Consider the following 20,926-nt stretch of genomic DNA (forward strand, 5'->3'; position numbering starts at 1 on the left):
CAGCATGAAATGTATTATGTGGACTTTTTTTCAGTGCTGTTTCTACCCACCAACCCCTCCTACTAATCCATCCAGCTCTGTTCCTGTACATTCCATTCAGTCTCCTTAGGTACCTTTAGTAGTTCCTTACCAGACATTCCCATACATGCACCATCACTTGACAGGCCCTCTGACATTTTTGACTGTGTGGCAAAATTCCTAGAGCCAGGAAGCAAAGATCCTATGGACAACCCTGGGCCAAGAGTCATGACCCATCATTCTGCGACAACTGTCATGATCCCTACCCAGGAGGAGCAACGTAATAACATCAGCACATCCATCACTCCATTTGAAGTGTTGGGCTGCAAAGATTCTGGTCTCTACCAGTAGTCAAACAGGTAGCAATTCTGCCCAAACACCTTGCCTTTGTGCCATTGAGCTGGTTGTGTTGTATGAATTTTATTTTCTGTAGGTTTTCCTCCCCAGCTTTCTAATGACCATCACCCACCATCATCAAGTTATCCCTTTCATTTTCTTCTCCCACTAACCTTATCACTTCACATTATCCAGTCCCCTAGTGATGGCAATCCCTGTCTGTAGTGGCTGTACATACATAGGTCAGTAGTTGGGACAAGAGCTGGCTGACAGACACACCATCATCTTGGAAGACCAGGAATTTTGTGTCTCCAGATCCCTGAATTTGTGACCAGCTAGCACCCCCTGCCAAAGTTGGGTCATACAGTGCCAATGCGCAAGTGTGTTACTTCTGCATACTTAAATTACAGTGCAAGCAGTGCTTGGTAGGCTAAGCTCCTTTCCATGTAGCCAGCTGCTAATTTGCCATTGTTCTGTTTTGGGGGGGTGACAGGTGAACTATTATTGGAAACTTGCTCTCATCCTACCCCAGCTGGCTGCTGTAGAAACCAGACCACTTTATCAGATCTGGTTAGGCTGGAGCATGGTTAAGTCTTTATCCTGTGGGCCACAGAGCTGTAAAGAGTGGATTATATGTAAACTATATTTCTACAGTAGTAAAGTAATTGCACTCTTCATTGTAGTTGTATTAATAACAAGGCTTTGTTTCACCCTCATAATGGAATAGTCTTTTCCTTCTGCATTGTGCCATTGTTATTATCCTTGATATTTGCCAAAACCTGATGAGAGCTGTTTGTGGTGGACGGCTGCAGCACAGGAAAATATGTTTGCTTCAGGCTAATGGCTCTTTTGAGCATCAGTCATTTAGTAAAGACTATAAAGAATATGAGTAAGAGATGGAATCAGTCTTTGTGGTATTCTCATGTGTTAAAATCATTTAGTTTTACACAAAGTTAGTGCTTTAAAATGCATGCATGACTATTCACAAAACTGTAATTTAACAAACTATAGCTTTGCACAAAGTTAGTGATTTAAAATGCATGCTTGACTATTCACAGAACTGTAATTCAACATATTATCACTACTTGAAGATTTGTCCTGTTAGTTGTAGTAGTCCTAATGTCATCTGCAGTTGTCTACTTGCCTTGTATTTACTGGTTTAGAGGTGTTGTGTATGTATTACAAATATGTCATATGTTGCATAGAGTGTTAGCTGTTGTTTGCTAGTATTGTGTGGTAAATTTCATTGTCCCTGCCATTTTGTCTTATTCTGCATACTTTTATTGATAACTACTAGGCTAGCTGCCCTTGCAGGCCATTTCAAACCTAGCCATTTTTCCTTTTGATGCTTATATTGACCTCTCCCATTTGGTGATAAATTGGCCTTACTCATCCCATGGTTGATAATTGTACATTATTCATACTGAGAACAACTGGGATCATACCAAAGACAATTTGAGAGGACCTATGCATGTGGTAAAGCATTTAGGCACTACCTCTGCCTATTAGTACAGGGGCAGTCCTGTCTTAAGGTTTCTGTTTCCCATCCATAGAGTCAGGTTACTCTTGAACATGGACAGGGATGAGCTTGTGGATGGGGGGAGTCTGCTTCTGAGCAGCGATATCCTGTGTGATATATACCTGTCCTTCCAAACCATTCTGTTGATGTTGCAGAAGAGGTGTAGATCCTTAGACCAAGTATTTTTGATGCCATTTGATTTGCTGATGTGCAGTAAATCCATCAGTATCTGGTCAGAGGATGCTTTGTAGGCCGGACACAGATCCCTTCTTAGCAGTCTGTTGGATGCCAAGTATAGTGACAGGGCTTTGAGTCAGTCCATGTAGGACATTTTGTTTAGGTTGTGAATCATTTTAGTAAGGTTTCTCTGTGGACATTCCATTTGTTTCCTGTGTCTGGACAGATGCATGCCAAAGGAGCCATTATACTCAATGAACTCAATGACTGGCCTAATGAGGGATGAGTAAAGGGGGACAATGACATCCTCGGATCTAGACACAAATCCCTTTGTTTATAAGCTGTGCAGTATTTTGAAGGACTTTCTTAAGACAAAGGACACATGTTGGTTGAAAGTTAGGTCACTGTCCACGTAAAGGTCCTGGATCCTTAAATCCTCGGTCAGCTCTGTGAGGTACATTGTCAGCATGGTTGTTCCAAGGGATAGATGACTTCCCAAAGGATATCATAATGCATTTTATGAAACTTTGTTTCAGTCCGTGATTTTAGCACTAGTTATGTATTTGGGACAAACCTTGCTGCAGGATGGCTTAGTCATTTATAGATAATATGACTGCTCCTAGCTTGCCTTCCTCTGCAAACTTAGTCGGCCAAAGTCTTTTGTTATTGGCTATTACTTCAGAAAAGTAGCTAGCAAACAGGAGACATCTCAACACAGAACCCTGGGAGACTTCACTAGTGACTGGTCTCTTTATAGAGGAAACACCCCCATTTTGATTTCCTGCATCCTATCTGTGAGCCATTTAGCAGTCCAGTGGGGCAGCATAGGGGTTTATTCATAGTTTATTTCACTTTTCTTCTATGCTTGAGTAGGGAATTGTGTCAATCGCTTTGGCCAGATTGAGGTATTTGGTGTGCATCATTTCTCTTAATCCATTGCTTTGATGACTTTTTTAAAAAAGTCCATCAGGTTGAGTAAGTATAACCTGCCTTTGATGAATCTAAACTGAGATGAGTTCAGTGTTTGGAGGTTCCCTATGTCCTTATTGATTAGTTCCATGATGAGACTTTCCATAGCTTTGCATATGAGGTTGGTCAGACTTATGGTTCTGTTGAAAGTTTTCCATTATGCAGTGGAATGGCTAGCTGTTCTCCGTTCGCTTGGTACATAATCTGTATGGAGGCTGAAACTGAACAGTGTTGTTGGGGGTCGGGGAAGGCTGTATCATGCTTCATGCTGTTTAAGATGCATACATGGATATTGTCAGGACCCATCAATGCAGTATTTTTAGCTTTCAAATTTCATTTTTAGGGTTTGGTCTTGTACGATAGTTGTTGGTAAGACAGTTTCAGGTATATCATCCCAGAATTCAAATTTTTCATGCTGAGGTATCTGTTATGTATTTAAATATGTTTGCATTTTCATGAAGGGCAAAGACCCGTCTTTCCTGTGGAGGGGGAGCAGATCCTTTAATCCCTTATTTGTTGACATCTCTAGGGTTGCCACATACCAAGGAAAGTTCATAGGTAAGTACTAGGCTATGTGGGCTATTTTAAGCCTAGCCAATTCCTCTCGCTGTCTTTGCAAGATGTACCTGACCCTCCAAGCCATTCTGTTGATGTTGCAGAAGAGGTTTACATCCGTAGACCGAGGACCGAGTATTCCTGATGCCATTTGACTTGCTGATGTGCATTAAGTCCATCAGTAATGAGTTGAAAGGATGCCTTGTATGCCAGACACAGACCACCTCTTAGTAGACTATAGGATACTGACATCTTTCTAACTCCAGCAGTATGCTTTGAAAACCACTGTATGTAATAGAAAGATAGCTATTTTTATTGCAGCAACACATTGAATTTGTTTGATAAATTTAGCATTAATCAGTTAGTTATCCTTTGGTAATACATGATGACAGGGAGTTAGTACTTTTCACATTGAATTTGTTTGATAAATTTAGCATTAATCAGTTAGTTATCCTTTGGTAATACATGATGACAGGGAGTTAGTACTTGTTTATCAAATTGATCACTACTGCAGTAGCTTAGCTCTGTGGGTTATATCTGCCAAAGATATATAAGCCAGCCAGCTATCAAAGCTACAGGACACCTTCCATGCACCAAATGTTAGTCAGCTCCAGCTGAGATAAATAAAGATAGATTTGGGTGCCAAGCCCTTTCAGAGCTTTCTTGCCATCTGAGAGAGGGAGTCTGAGCCCTGAAAGCACATCACTAGAAACAACAAAAAATAAACATCCACACCTTGGTGTAAAAAACACACCAAAGAATAAAGGGGATGGAGTGAGGGAGCAGCTACTGTAGCAGTGATCATTTGAACATACACTGTTATGGTAAGTTTTCTTACACAACTGTGTTATCTGCATCATATTGTTCACTGTTGCAGGAACCTAAACAATATGGATTATATCCCACCAAGGATATAGCAGTCAGCCAGCCAGCTTCCAAAGCCTCGGGACACCTTCCCCATGCCTTTCAAACTATTAATCATCTTGAGCTAAGTTGACTGAAAAGACAAATGTAGGTGCCAAGCCCTTCTGAGCTTTCTTACTGTTGATGAATAGTGCTCCTCTGCAAGGTTTGAGCTTGTGTTGTTCCTTTCCCATTCAAATCAGTTCCCTTTAAGGGAAAATCCCACGTTAAAATTTATTTTTATTGTACTTTTCTGTTTAGGAAAGTTATTTTAATCTAAGAGTTTGTGTTATAAAATATCTGTCATGACTCATAACTGTACCTTTAAATGGAAGTGTACTGTTTTCCTGTTAGTGTAAAAGTTGTTTAACGTAATTGAGTAACATTTTAAATGTGGAGAAATTGTGATTATTTTACTTTTTGTGGCTGGCAAAGTGCTTTTCTAGCTACTTCTTTTATATTGACTTTTCAAACAATTTGTTTTATTTTCCTTCTGCATGTTTGGCCATCTTGTGATTTTCTTATAAGTTTTTATTATTCTAACTTTAGTATGCTGCATTCCTGAAATTTGTATTGTTAACCAGCTGTTTTTGGTTAACTTGCCTTGTGTTTGCTAGTTGTTTTTTTTTGTTAAATTCTTACACAAGCCTACCATTGTATTTTTTGTAGTTTGCTTATGTTTTTTGCTGTAAATGTTTTCTTACTTCATGTAATTGGAGCTTTTCTCCCCAGGCCTCTACTGAAAACGGATATATGTCCAGCTAGACTAGCCCGGTCAACAAATGTAAAATAAAATAAAAAATAAAATAAAATAAAATAAATTTTTAATGTTTGTGAGAAAAAAAGTGATTGTTTAAGACTTTAAAATGTTTATCATCTTTTGCTGCTTATTTTACCAAGGAAAGGGGCACTATGTTCTAGAGCAGACTACCAGTCCATTGGTTGGACTTTCTTCTTGCCATAAAAAGAAAACTTTAAGCCAACAATATTTGCCACCACAGCAGGCTAACAATGTGCCTGAGCTACAGGTTGATGGCTCTGCTGTGGTCATAGCTTTTTCCTCAAACTCCCGTCTTTTACCCCAGATCCCACTGTTGTAGCACCTGCATCAACTATGGGCCAAGGGTTAGCCATGTTCTCTGCAGCTGTTGAGGTCCACTTAGTGACAAGGAAGAAACACTCTTGTTGGCCCTGGGAGAGGGAACAGAGTAGGCTTCCTTATTTAGTGAAAATGCTGTGATCATTCTTGGGAGAGCTGTTGCCATTAATAACACTGTTGACCCCGATTTTACAGTTTAAAAGAAATAGAAGACTAAACATGTATCAATTCTTACTCAAATTTCATTAAACAGATGTAGTTTACTGGGTCTTGCTCAGGGTTTAATTTGGATTATTGATCCTCCTTATAGGTGGCGTCTGGTAAAAGAAAGAGGGGGGGGTACCTTTTTCCTGAAGATATTCAAGAGTTTGAATCTGCACAGGATGATGAAGGGGCAAATTCAGGGTTTTCTTAGTCTCAGTTTTTTAATTCAGACTCGGAGGAGGGCCCAGTTTCTGATCCCTTGTAGAAGATTCTCTTTCTCCAAGACTATTTCCAGAATGTGCTAATTTTTTCAGCGGGAGAACACTTTGGTTTCTTAGTCCCTCAGAAAATACTATGAGCGGGGGTGTGGCCAAGGATGAACACAGGATAGCAGCAGATTTCTTCAGCTCCACCAATTTCACAGCACTGACAGGAAATAATTACTTAAAAAATTAATTTATGAAGTAATTTTCTTTCTAAATGCGTTTGGAATATTTATTTCTTGAATAATATTTAAAAAAGAAAGAAAATTTTAATAATATTCCTGTCAGAAATCACCTTGGAATTTTTTCTGTCAGCTCCTCTGTTTGAAATGAGTTCCAGTAAGACAAATTCTCAAGATTCCAGCATCAAGAAAGAACTTCAGTCTCTGATATCTACAATACAGCAACTTACTGCCAAGATGGATAAACTGGATACTAAAATTGATACCTTCATAGAAAAAAACTACAAAACAAATAGACTTGTTACATATAGACTTGCAACAACAGAAGACTCAGATTACAGGCATAGAAGAGACTGTAAATGACATGGAGAATAGAATCCAAGAAGAAGAAATCAACATTGAGTTTTTGCTGAAACAAAACACACATCTACAAACTAAGCTTGATGACCTGGAAAATAGATCTAGGCGCAATAACATTAGGATTTTTGGACTGCCAGAAAATATTGAAGGTAACAATATTACTTCTTTTTTAAATACATGGCTCCCTAAAACTTTAGACTTGCCAGAAGCATTTTCTTTTGGTATCGAAAGAGCCCATAGAACCATATCTAATTCTAACTCTAACAAAAAGTATCCTAGATCAGTTATAGTTAGATTTCTATCATCTTTTGATAAAGAGATGGTACTTAAATCTGCTTGGGCTAAAGCACCTGTTAAAATTAATGAGGCAACTGTGCGTTTTGACAATGACTATTCTTCCTTGGTAATAACTAAAAGAAAAGTTTTTCTGCCATTAATAAGGGAGCTTAAGAAAGCACAGTTTAAAACCTACCTTCTGTTTCCTGCCAAACTAAAAATCTTTCTTCCTGATGGCCCTAGAATTTTTGAAGACTTAGACTCTGCATTGCTGTTTATCAAAAAAAATAAGATTTTGGATAAAATAGAGGAAATGAAATGGGCTAGTCCTTCATTAAAGAGGTTGGCAACAGAAGCTTCATGGAAGACTTCAGAGAAGAAAAAAAGACTAAAAAACAAATGACTTGTTCTATGTTTTTTCTTTTTTTCTCTCTCTCTCTTTTTTCTTCACTATTAATCTTTTTAAATACAGTTACTGCATTTTCAGAAAGCCACAAATATTCTGAAAAAGATTTAATCAAAGTTATTTTCTGTGTACAAAGAACTGTTTTTGTTTCATAAATAGTCAAAATATCTGAGGAACTAATAACAAGCTATCAGTCAATATGTTTCTCTTTGTGACAAAGAGAACCAAGGTTAGTAATTTGATACATTTTTTTTTCCTTTCTTTTTTTTTATTTTAAATAATGACATTCTTTTTAGATTATGCATTCAGTAAGGGGTGGGGGAGGGCAGGGAGAGAAGTGTAATGAAAATATGATAAGTGGAATAATAACTTATTTATTCCTTGTAAAAAAGTTTATATGCTGTTTAAATACTATTGATAATTATATTCCCATGATTCTATTGCTTATACTTGTTTACAAATAATCTGTCATGCTTTAATTACTAATAATTAGAACTAAATAGTAGTAAATAATATGTTTCAAATCTATCTTTATTAATATAAACAGCAAGTAATATTCCACTGTAGATACTTTTTATAGCTTTCTTTTTTATTTTTTTATTTTTTCTCTTACTCTCTTTTTATTTTCTACTCTCTTTTTTTTTTATGTTCTCTTTCTCTATTTTCTTTCATATAAGTACATTTACATGTTTTTGATCATACTGATATAGTAAATAATAAGATTTGTATAAAAATTGAATAGAGGCATAAATAGCTAGTTGTATTATATATTAATAACTGTGGGCTTGGTTTCACTGTCATATAGGCTGTAATAACTTGTAAAATACTTCGCGAAGGTTTTGCTCTGTTTAGCTTCATTTATATTGCTAAATGAATGTCAGTCACTTGCTTTTATCAAAATTCCCGCCAGAATGTTAAGGGAGACAATTTGGGATGTGGGTTATCTCGTGAATAGTGTCCTCGAGTTGTTTTAAAAGCTTCAACACTCAGAATTCACGCAGAGAAGCTGAATACAGTCAATTTGAACTTTAACCTCTGAATTCACACTGGCACATCGCAGATTCAAGAAGAACACTCTACCAGGAAGTAGAACTGCTGCAAATGCGACTCTGCGATGGAAAATGAACTCTATAACATTTAAATGTGAGTTATTTTTTATAACTACTTACTTATCCATGTTATAATTTATAAAATATGAAAGTTATAATGATTTTAAATGATTCAGTATCCCATAGTAAGCAAATGTGATATTTTAGAAGGCATAGAAAGTGAAACATATATACATATGTTTTTGAAAGTTTACTTGACTGCAACATATTAATGTATGTAAAAACTTAAGATTTAAACATATACATTGCTACAATTCATTTGACTTATCTAACTGACAAGCATAAATATCATTATGACTTTATCTTAGAAGAAGTTGTCATGTGACATATTTTAAAGCAGCAGTTCAGATACAGATGGCTTTCTTCACAATAATGCAAGTATATCTGGGAATTTACATAGCTATGCAGTATGATTTATAACCATTTCTATAAATATAATATTTTATTTTACTGGCAATAAGTATGAGAAAAAAGCTTTGATGCAAGTAATTTAAAGTCTTTTGGAAGCTGTTAACTGCATTTCTATGACAGAAAATAGGTACATCTTAACATATGTAATGTCTGAACCATAATAGCCTAAGTTATTGACTTTAAATGAACATCAGAACTTATTTTTACAAACTTTGAATAAATTAATATGTAGATATGCCCTCTTTTTTTTTTTTTTTTTTTTCTCTCTCCCTTTCTCACTTCTTTTATTTCTCTCTCTCTTCTTGGTTCCTAATATCAAGTTTATTTGAATGTTATTTGATTATAAATGTATTATATTAAATAGATGTACATAGCAGTATGAATTGTTTTTAAAAGTTTCTATTTGTTTATACGATGCTGATTTATCAAATGTTTAGCTTTGTCTTACTAGATAATCTAATTGAAAGTTGTTAATTTTAGTTAATAATAACTAGTATTAAATTGATAAGGTGGCAGCTGAGGTACTGCTGCTTAGGGTAGGGGGTTAACTTGAGTAGTATGTGCTACTCAAAGTTGGAGTTTTAACTCCAGGCTGGGTGCAAGGTTTAATCCTTATATTATTTTCTTCTGTTCACTGTTGTTTGTATATAGTTCTGACATCCACAATACATTTTGTAAGCTCATTGTCACTACAAACAAAATCGAATCTTATACAAAATCCCATAAGAGATTCAATAAATACAGCTATATTTAAAGGTACACCTAAAGGAGGAGGTATAACATTATTTATTTTGTTAATTGTTATTCTGATTATAAGTTTTATATGTTTTAAAAATGCCAAATGACTTCTCTAAAAGGAATTTCTTTAAACATTAATGGACTGAATAACCCATGTAAAAGGGCAAGCGTAATAAGATACATTAATTTACATAAGGCCAACTTAGTATTCCTTCAAGAAACACATCTCCTGAAAAAAGATATTGATAAATTGGCCACAAATAAATATACAGTATTAGTTAGTTCAGAGCACACTCAGAAAAAAAGAGGAGTGGCTATTTTATGGAATAAAAGTATGCCCATTCCTAAGACTATTAAGTCTTATGAAGATGAAACACATCTCCTGAAAAAAGATATTGATAAATTGGCCACAAATAAATATACAGTATTAGTTAGTTCAGAGCACACTCAGAAAAAAAAAGAGGAGTGGCTATTTTATGGAATAAAAGTATGCCCATTCCTAAGACTATTAAGTCTTATGAAGATGATAAAGGAATGTTTTGTATGGTTACAATACAAATTAATGGAAAGACTTATACATTAATCAATGTATATTGGATACCAGGAATTGGTATTAATACAGTGAAATACCATCTTAATAAGATCATATCATTCTCTATAGGAGATATTATTTTAGCAGGTGACTTTAATTGTATCCTACATGAAAAAAATACTACTACTATAGGAAAAAGGAAAATTACATCTAATGCAAAACATTTAAAGGATTTTGTTAATTCTTATCATTTAAATGATATTAATAATCAGATAGACTCAAAATCATTACCATACACCTTTTTTCTAACAGATATAAAACTTATTCAAAAATAGATAGAGTCTTTATTTCTAACCAGATGGTAACAGAATTAATTAACTCTAAAATCATTTCATGTCCTATATCAGATCATAATTCAATTGTCTTTGAGTTCATGATAAAAAGTACTTACAATGTTCAGATCAAAAGGATACCAGCATACTTAACTCAACTAAAAGACTATAAAGATTATATACTTTCAGAAGTGCAACATTTTTTAGACATAAATAATACTCCTGGAGTCTCCATTGTTTATGTTTGGGATGCTTTAAAATCATATCTATATGGACAAAGTATCAGATGGTATAATAATAAATGGAAATCTTGGGATAAGGAATTATTAGATATTCAAAGTAAATTAGACTCATAAGCATAATAATAAAGAAAATATTATGGACAAGAAAGTCATTGAAGAAATAAACTAAATGAGAAATACAAAGAAATTTTAACCCATAAAGTTAAAATAACTTTAGAGAAATACAAGTTTTTGTCTTACTCAATAAGCCCCAAATACTTACATAGACTTAAAAATAAAACAAAAAGGTTGAATAAGCAAAATCATATCAAAGAAATGTTCTCTCTAAGGAAAAAGAAGACTGTTTCTAGTCTACCAGAAATATTAGATGAATTTAGAAATCACTTTCACAAAATTAATCATAATAACATTAACATGGAACCTAAAGATAAAATAAAGGAATTTATAACTACAAACATGAATAAAAAACTTAATAAACAACAGATTAAACTATTGGATAAAAGTATTTCATATACAGAGGTTGTTACACAAATAAACAAGCTTAAATCAAACAAAGCACCAGGTAATGATGGTATTATACCAGAGATATATAAAATTCTTTCTAAAAGTACATACTCGTTAATACATAAGGTTTTTATTTTGGCCCAAAATGAGCTAATAACTCCCCCATCTTGGCAATACACATTTATTTCGCCAATTTTAAAACCCAATAAAGACCCAACTAGATGTACTTCATATCGACCCATTTCATTACTTAATGTTGATTATAAAATGTTTATGAGTATATTTGCTGATAGATTGAAGACAATCATCCCAGGCATTATAGATATAGATCAGACAGGCTTCACTGTAAATAGAAACACTTTTGATAATATAAGGAGGACTCTAACATTAATTGATTTTGCAAATAGGAAAAAGAAAGATTTAACACTTATTAGTCTCGATATAAGTTCAGCATTTGATTCAGTAAGTTGGGACTACTTGTTTACCTTACTGAAGTGCACAAACTTCTCAGATGCATTTGTAAATCTAATTTAGCATCTATACAAAGGAGCATTGGCTTACATTAAGATAGGAACATATGTCTCACAAAAAATCCCCATTTTAAAAGGTACAAAACAAGGGTGTCCACTTTATCCACTATTATTCACTTTAATAATGGAGCCTTGGGCTAATCTGATCAGAAACAGTACTGATATAGAGGGATTTGAAATAGATGAAAATACAACATCTAAAATTCAACTTTTTGCAGATGATGTTCTAATTACATCAGCAGGATCTAATTCTTCTATGCAGTCTCTATTTGATAAAATGATGAATTTTAAAAATATTTCTGGTTTAATATTCAATGAAGAAAAAACTAAAATACTACCTATATATACACGAAAAAATGTTCTCATTAGTGATTTTAGTAAATATATACCCAATTCAGGTCAGATAACTTATCTAGGTATAATATTAACTAAAGATATTAAATCTATTATACATAATAATTATAATACCTGTCTTCTTAATATATAAAATCTTTTCAATACCTGGAATAATATGTTTTTTACTATGGAAGAGAGACTTACAATTATTAAAATGATAATATTTCCCAAGATATTATACTTAATACAATCAATAATACTCCCACCTACAAAAATAATTATCAAGAAATTTAATACACTAATGTTAAATTTCCTATGGGCACCTAATAGACCTAGGATTGCATTAAAGAAACATACTAATAGCTGGTCTCAAGGGGGTATTTATTTTCCAGACTTTAACTTATATACTATATCTTCTATTATAAAAGTTATTACTTTGTTAATAGATCAGTCATATGTTGCAAAATGGAAAGATTACTGGGAACTAATTAGTATTCACTTCATGAAAATCTCCTTAACACATAAAAATATGATTGTAAATAACTCCATGCTATGGTTACTAAAAGAATTTTGTACTTCACCTATTACACCAAAATATATAGTTAGTTATCCATTAAACATTATTATTAGTTATCGTAATTTTATATTCATGCGTCTTAAATATAAGGAATGGAGTTTTATTTTATTCCCTATAATGTATACACGAGGTATGCTTTTGCCATCCACTTCTGAAAGAACTCATTTAGCCACAGACAATGATCAAAAGTACTGGTATCAGTTGCTATCTGATAATAAAGTTAAAAATTTAGACTTCTTAAAACAAGAATTTGATCTGAGAGAAACTTGTTGGTTAGAAGTTCAGACCTTTAGACAACATCTCATTAATAAAATTGATTTAATGTCTGTAACAGTTAAAGAATCTATTCCAACACTGATTAATTACTTGATATTAAATTTACAACATAAAGTTTCTGATAAAGGTAAGCTTTCATACATACATAAAATTATCAAAGAAGAAACTTATTGCAGTGTAGATACCTACTGGAATTATTTCACTTCCATTAATGGTGAATCACCAAATCAACAAGATAAACAATATATATTGGAATCTGCCTATAAAACTACTTCTTCCATTGTCTGGAGACTTTTTACTTGGAAATTTTTACATAGATCCTTTTATACACCTTTGATGATGAATAAAATAAATAATAAAGACAATCTATGTAAAAGATGTAATGTAGAAATGAATGCTGATTGGGCACATATGTTTTATGACTGTATAAAATTGAAAGAATATTGGAAGTCAATCAATGATTTCTTGCAGGCTCTTTTTACAGATAATTTCATTATTTCTAAATCTCTTATATTATTCAACACTCCTGTACCTCAAAGTGTTAAAAAGGTTAAGCTTCCCTTGTTATGGTCTATTCTAGCAGTGGCTAGAAAAATAATAACCAGAAATTGGATTTCAGATACACCTCCTTAGTTTAATGAATTTAAAAATGTTATGACTGTAGTGTGCCATATGGAATTGATGACAATCAAATCAAGAACTACTAGAAAAACATCTTATTATATTATATGGGATACTTTACAAAATTTGTTAAAAAAATCTTAACTTCAATAGCATGGTATTTTAGTTTAATTAATTGATTTGATTGTAGTGGATGTCTTTGTAAATACTTTGGTTATTTTATTGAATGTTATAATCATTCCTATTTTAATTACTTGTATAAAATTGTTATGATATTTATTTTGTATGTTAAAAACAATAAACTTGTTTTAAAAAAAAAAAGAAAATACTATGAGCTGTTACAGATTCCAGGACCTTCGCCTGTTCCTCCACTTCTGTCAGCTGTGGAGGATGTATTATCACTGCTGATAATTTTCCTGATGGTGAACCTGCTGCCCCTAGAAAGGCATTTAGAATGTATAAAGTTCCTCAGTCTTTAAAGTTTTTATACAGTATTCTCAAACCTGACCTGGCTGCTAAACATTCATTTAATCCCAGTCCTACTATCTGACAAGGATGGGAAGATTATTGATAAGTATGAGAAACAGTGCTTCTTTCTGTAACTTTGATTTTCAGAATTTTAAATTATTAGGCTCCTGTGTAAAAGTTTATTCTGACTAATTGTGAAAGTAGTCAACTGAAATACTAGAACTCACGGCAACACAGTATAACAAAGCACAAAGATAGTTCCAGCAGTAAAGTCACGATCCACAATTTATTACTATTGTTCAAACACAAAATAATTCCAGTGGTTTAGCGCTTTCATCTACGTATTGTAGACTTCTTCAGAACAAAATCAAATACTGACAATAGTCCTTAAATAGTGTAAAAAACCGCCAAAATTCAAAAATTAGATCAATTAATTGTGAGGCACCTTAAAGTTACATGCACATCACTTTGCTCACTCATAACATCAAATACAGTTTTTAATAACCTTTCCCTTTTAAAACCTACCATAATATAAAAACCCTATAATAATAAATAATTCATTTCATATACAATATCTAGAACAATAATATAATATAAATTAATATTCTTTAATAAAAACTAATCATATATACATAGCCTAGCAATGGTAATAAAATTAACTAAAAATGTGTATAATGTGCATCTCATATACTCTATAAAGGTACTACAGTGGAATTGATACTCATATTTGATAATTTTATACATGATGTTAGAAATATACAAAATGTTAAAAATATATAACTTATTTGCTATCTGTTGTAGTGATGAATGTATATATATGTAAATGCTTTCATTACAAAACTCATAATAAATATACATTTATGTACTAATATGAAAAATACAAATATATCACATTCAATACATTTCATAATATTAAATAAATAATTGATTAATTTCTTATCAGAGGTTTAGTGGGTATAGTTTCATTTAATCCCGGGGGTATTGCTGCATTCAACCTGATTTGCCATTTTATTTCTTTCTCAGATACTAGACCTTTAATATCACCCCCCCTGGGATTATATTTTACAACCTCTAGGATACCAAACAAAAATCCTTCACATTTGGAATTACTTATTAAATGTCTAGACAAGGCATTATTGGTATCCTTCTTACGTATGCAGTATTGATGGTCATATATTCTTTCTCTTAATCTCCTATCAGTTTTGCCTACGTAGAAGAAACCACAAGTTGAACATACTGCTAAATAAATTACATGTTGAGTTTGACAATTCCCTTTGTTAAAAAATATCTTACTTCTAAGTATATTGTCCAATGTTATACTTTCTTTTGTGTTAATACTACCACACTGGTTGCAATGACCACATTTAGTGGTACCTCCTTTTCCATACTTTGGTTTCCTATTGAAATTGTTGTTCATTTTTGTTTCAAGTATACTTTTTATATTCTGATCAGTTTTGTATACAAATATAGGCTTTATTCCCAACTTATCACCAATTACATCATCAGTAGTGATAATATTCCAATTTTTATCTATGATTTGCTTCACTTGGCTAGCCTGTTTACCATACTTTACTATGCAGGCCTTTTGAAAATGTTGACCTTCTGATATCGTCTTATGAATACTCTTGTTATTAATACCGAGTGCGTTGGATGGTCCTACACCCAGCACTGGTGTATACTTTTTCCCCCATTCCTCCCCCATTCCTAAATAACATACATTGTAACATCATGGACCAAATTCTCCGGGTATCCTCTATCTACAAATAATCCCTTCACAAACCGCATTTCATTAAGAAATTCTTCCTTAACCGTAGTCATCCTAGCTACTCTAATTGACTGTCCTTTAATAATGCTCTTTTTCTGGGAGTATGGATGATTACTGTTATATTCGAGATAGCTATTGCAAAATGTCTCCTTCTTGAATATTCTAGACTGAAATTGATGGCCATCAGAATATATATAGGTATCTAAATAATTCATGCCAGTAGAATCAACATTATATGTAAACTTGAGATATGTTGTACTGTTGTTGATGTAATCTATAAACTGGGTAAATTCTTCTTTTTCGCCCCTCCATAGAATGAAAATATCGTCCAAATAGCGCACGTACAGTGTCATATACCTATACCATGGTGAGTTAATCACAAACTCTTTTTCCCAATCTAGTAAAACAAGGTTAGCATATATGGGGGCACAAGCTGCCCCCATCGCCACACCATTGTTTTGCTTGTAATACTCACCATCGAAGTATATAAAATTATTATCCAGAACTGTACTTATAAATTCATGAATTAATGCTTTCTTCTCATCACTAAGTGCGCTAAAACTATATACACTTTCCATGAATCTATTGATACCATCATCCTTGGGTATACAGGAAAACAAGTCCTTAATATCAATACTGGCAAAAAGTAATTCCTGATGCCATAGCTCATGCGTGAACTTGCCCAAAAATTCCCACGAATCTTTAATAATATGCTCATTATTCTTGTATATACCCTTTAGCCACTGATCAATAACTTTCCCATAATTGTGAAAGTATGAGTAACATTTTTGAAGTTTCTTCTTGTGAGGAAAGATTTGCTTAAAATAATTTAGTTTCTTCCATTGTTCAAATCATAACTCATTGTTTGCATTGTGTATATGACTCAGTCGATTCTTCTTCCAGGGCTATTGCCACTGGTGCTGTTTTGAGGAGGTTTGCCTGGCTGTATTACTGAACCTCTGTGATGTGAAAAATGAGATTTTAAATTCATAGGTTCATAGGTAAGTACTAGGCTAACTTCCCTTGCGGGCCATTTTAAGCCTAGCCAATTACCCCATGACAGAATCAAACCCTGCACCTTGTGTTTCAAAGGTAAGCACCTTAACCATTACGCCAACCTCCCAACCTCCCCTTTGGATAGAGATTTACTGCAGAGGTTATCAAAAAGTGTGATGAAAGGGTTAAAGATTTTTGAGCCCTCATTTTTCCAAATTTTCTAAGGGATTTTGTAACCCCTCATCCAGTTTTGGCAAAAACAAAATAAGCAATCTGCACAAAATGCAGGTATACAGACATTTAAAAAATGGCAAGCGAGTTCCACAAAGCGTTCAAGACCCCCACCCCCCAAAAACACACAGACAATCCAACAGGTCTCTCCCCATCAACACACACACACACACACACACACACACACACACACACACACACACACACACACTGGTAATCCCTTTTACCTTCCTGGAAGTCTCAACCTCCACTGTTCTCCGTGGCAACAAAACAAATGTTCTGAAGATCATTCATCAAGGTTACAGATGGCAGTGGAAGGAAATCCCTCCTTTCATGGGGTAACTCCTAATTCCCTGGATCAGACTGTCTTATTTCCCCTGCCCTTCCTTGCATGCTGTCCCAGTTTGTAATAGAACCAGTTCCTTCATCCCAGGTTGGAAAAGGTTTTTATTCAAGAATGTTTTTAGTGCCAGTGAAAGAAAATGCTTGGAGACCTGTTCTGGATCGTTATTTCTTTCATTCCTAAACCAGTTTGTGATCATGCCCAAGTTCAAAATGTTATACCTTCACAACCTGTTACATCTCCTTCCTCATTCAAGTTTTCTGGTAACGTTAGATTTAAAAGATGCTTATCACATCAGAGTTCAATATTTCTTAAGGTTTTGTGTCTGGATCACATTATCAGTTCTTTGCTTAACCCTTTGTTCAATTCAGTCCATCAGGTGTGTTCATGAAGTATCTAGCTTAAGTTGTAGCTCATTGTAGGCTACAGGTATCCACTTTTTTTACATATTTAGATGACTTGCTTTTTTCTCTGCAGAGTCTTTTTCAAAGTGTCATGGATCTCTCACTTGGGTATATCTTGAGCTATTTCTAAGTTTTTCTAGTTGTACTTCAGTCACTGTGAGGGGAATACCTCAGAATTTTGGGTCTCATGGCATCCATAATTGTCATGATACCCACAGCAAGACTCCACATGAGAAAGATACAATGGTATATGAAGTCTCTTTGATCCCTTTACCAACATCCTTTGTCATTTCATATCCCAGTGCTGTGGTTTATCAGAAGAGAAATAACTTGATGGAGAGAGAAAATATCCCTAAATCTGTGTCTCCCCCTCTCCCTCCATGTTCCAAAGCAACCAGTCATCACAGCCACCTTGGGCATTTGTCGGGGAGCAGTTTCAGGGGGATAAAAGTGCAGGTTGTGTGGTGCACCAAGAATAGATGCAGTCACATAAATACAAAAGAGATGATTGCCCTGAAGGAGACACTCAACTCTCTGAATCATCTTTGGCACCAGGAACCTCTTCAGGTTGTTACAGACAATGCCACAGTCATGTGGTACATCAACAAGCAAGGGGGAACAAGGTTTCACCACATTTGCAGACTAGCCATGTTTTCTTGGGATATAGCTTCACAGCAGAATCTTACTCTACAGGCATCCTGCATTCCATTCGAGCAAAATTGTGTGGCAGACAAGGGCAAACCCTCACAAATGGAAAACAGATCAGGGATCTTCCCAAAATTTGAGCCATCTGTGGCAAGGTCCTTAAGTAGAGCTATTTGCCTCCTCTCTGAACAATCAGCTGTCAAGATTCTGCTCCAGGAATCCATGCAAGAAGGGCTGGAAGACAGATGCCTTTTATTTCCCCGTGGACAGTAATGTTTCTGTATGCTTTTCCACTGGTATCCAGGTCACTTCTGAAGATTCAGAAGGAGACTGTCAAGATCATTGTGGTGCCTCCCTTCTGGGCCAGGCATCAGTGGTTCTCCCTTATTTTGCAAATGCCCAGGGGCAATTACCACAAGATTCCTCACAGACTGGATTTACTCACACAAGAACAGGGGTATTTATACACCAACATCAATCATCTTCAAGTGACTGCCTGGATGATAGGGCCTTAATTCCTTTTAAGCACCTGTTTATTGAGGATGTGCAGCAGCCTGCTACTAGAAAATCATTTATTAGCAAATGAAAAAGGCTTTCTAGCTGGTGCCACCAGCATAACCAGTACCCATTAAGAACTAGTTGTGCCATGGTTTTACAATGTATGTGTAAGTTACTATCATATGGACTTTCTTATTCCTCTTTCAAGGTTCAGTTATTTACTGTTTCAGCTCGTCTGCCCATGAATCCTCCTTTTTCAAGGCAGTTGCATGTCCAAATGTTCTTGAAAGGGGTTTTGCATTAGACACCTCCAAAAAAGAAAAAAAAAACTTGTGGTCCCTCCTTGGGATCTTAATTTTGTGATAGAGACACTAATACTTTTTGAACAAGGTAATCTGGCTAACTTGAGGTTCTTAACATGGAAAACAGTTTTACATATTGTTCTGACCCCTGCAAGAAGGATATCTGAGTTGCAAGCTCTTATGGTTAGTCAGCACTGTCTCATATTTCATAAAGACAGGGTTTCTTTGAGAATTAATTTTTCTTTTATGCGTAAGTGGTATCTGAGTTTACTTTAAGCCAAACTTCCATCTCCCCATTTTCCTTTCTGAACCTAAAAATGAGGGAGAAAGGATGCTCCATACCTTGGATGTCCACAGACAATTGAGGTGCTATCTTGACAGGATAAAATCTTTGATCAACTGATGTCCTTCCTTATCACTGCTGCAGTATTCTTTACTGTTGGGATATCTTGCCAAGGATAGCTGAACATCTGGCCAGCATACCAAAGCCTTTACACCTTCCAGGCATTGTACATCAGACGTATGTCCTACTTGCAAAGCATAAGGTACATATGTGATGCATGGGCACCTAATCCTCAGAAGACCTTTGCCACCTTTCCAAATGTTACCTATGAATTTGGTCTGTAAGCAGTTCACCAAGTTGGTTCATTTACTGCACCTTTTAAAGATATGTACCTTACTGGGGTTCCATCCTTCCTTTTTTTTTCCTCCTTGTAGTTTGTTTTCATGTCATCCAGGAAGGGAAAAATGTGAGTGTGGGAGGCAGATTCCCCATAAAGATAGATATGAGAAGTGCCTTTTTTGTCTGGGTGCCACACACGAGCATGCACAATGTGAGATTTGTCCGGCATTTGCCCCTAAGACCCTCTGCAGTTGTCTGTCATACCTTTCTATTTATTTAGAAAATTAACATTTGAAGCTGTTGGCTCAGGGTACCATGGCTAAATCTGCCTGCCCTGAAGTTTAAACACCACTTAAGGAAAAATCCAAAAAAGGCATGTACTGTTCTTACTGCTATCCAGCCCCCACCAGGCACCTCCATCTATAGATGAAGAACCCGAGGACCATTCAATGCCAGTTTCAGTTCCCTCTGCCATGATTCATTTGGAATCTAACACTGAGCTGTCTCTGTGTTGTCTGTGCATATGTCTAGTGTAGATATAAAGGGGGGACCACGGCTGATTTATGTTAAGGTCTTAGGGGGATCCCCCAAATATTAGTCAGGGAAGAGATGCCTGGTATCTTCATTGAATCTAGGTAGTGGTCTGAACCGCCTAGATTTTGTTAAAGCAGATGTTTCTTTAAAAATAAACGAAAAAACAAATGTGGCTTCTGTGGCTAAGGATCCTCACAAAGAATGGCAGGACTTTACTCAAGACTTGTTCAGTGCCTTTATGGCTTTGTAACCTCAAGGCTTTTTCTGTCCCTGCTTCAGCTCCTTGGTCTTCCACTCCCTTTAAAAGGCTTAAAGATTCGTAGTCTTCAGATGAATAGCTGGATTCTGCCAGAGAGTCACTGGCATATTCCTCCAAGACCCACTATCCTCTTGCCTTGGGGTCTAATGAAGAAGATTCACTGTTCCCTGATTCTCCTTTTGAAGAATTATGTTTCTGGGATACTGTGGTCCGCATGATAGAACACTTTAAGTGGGACTGTACTCAGGTTTCTGATGTTCAAAAGAGATGGTGTGAACTCTTGCAGATGGACTCGGCCAGACCGTCTTCTGTCCATTCTGTTTTAACTGCCATTTTGGACACATTTTCAGAAGTTCCTCATTCTCCTGATTCTCAGCCACTAAG

At 35.0% G+C, this 20,926-nt stretch overlaps 1 protein-coding gene across 1 annotated transcript in view; it reads left to right on the forward strand.

The window, feature by feature from the left end:
• The window catches only part of TAF2 (TATA-box binding protein associated factor 2), a 2,150,018-nt gene that overhangs the window by 996,363 nt on the left and 1,132,729 nt on the right, over positions 1-20,926 (forward strand). The gene's annotated exons all lie outside the window — the stretch shown is intronic.

Source organism: Protopterus annectens, chromosome 3.part1 (genome assembly GCF_019279795.1).
Source record: "Protopterus annectens isolate FY-2018-M chromosome 3.part1, PAN1.0, whole genome shotgun sequence".
Classification (NCBI taxonomy): domain Eukaryota; kingdom Metazoa; phylum Chordata; order Ceratodontiformes; family Protopteridae; genus Protopterus; species Protopterus annectens.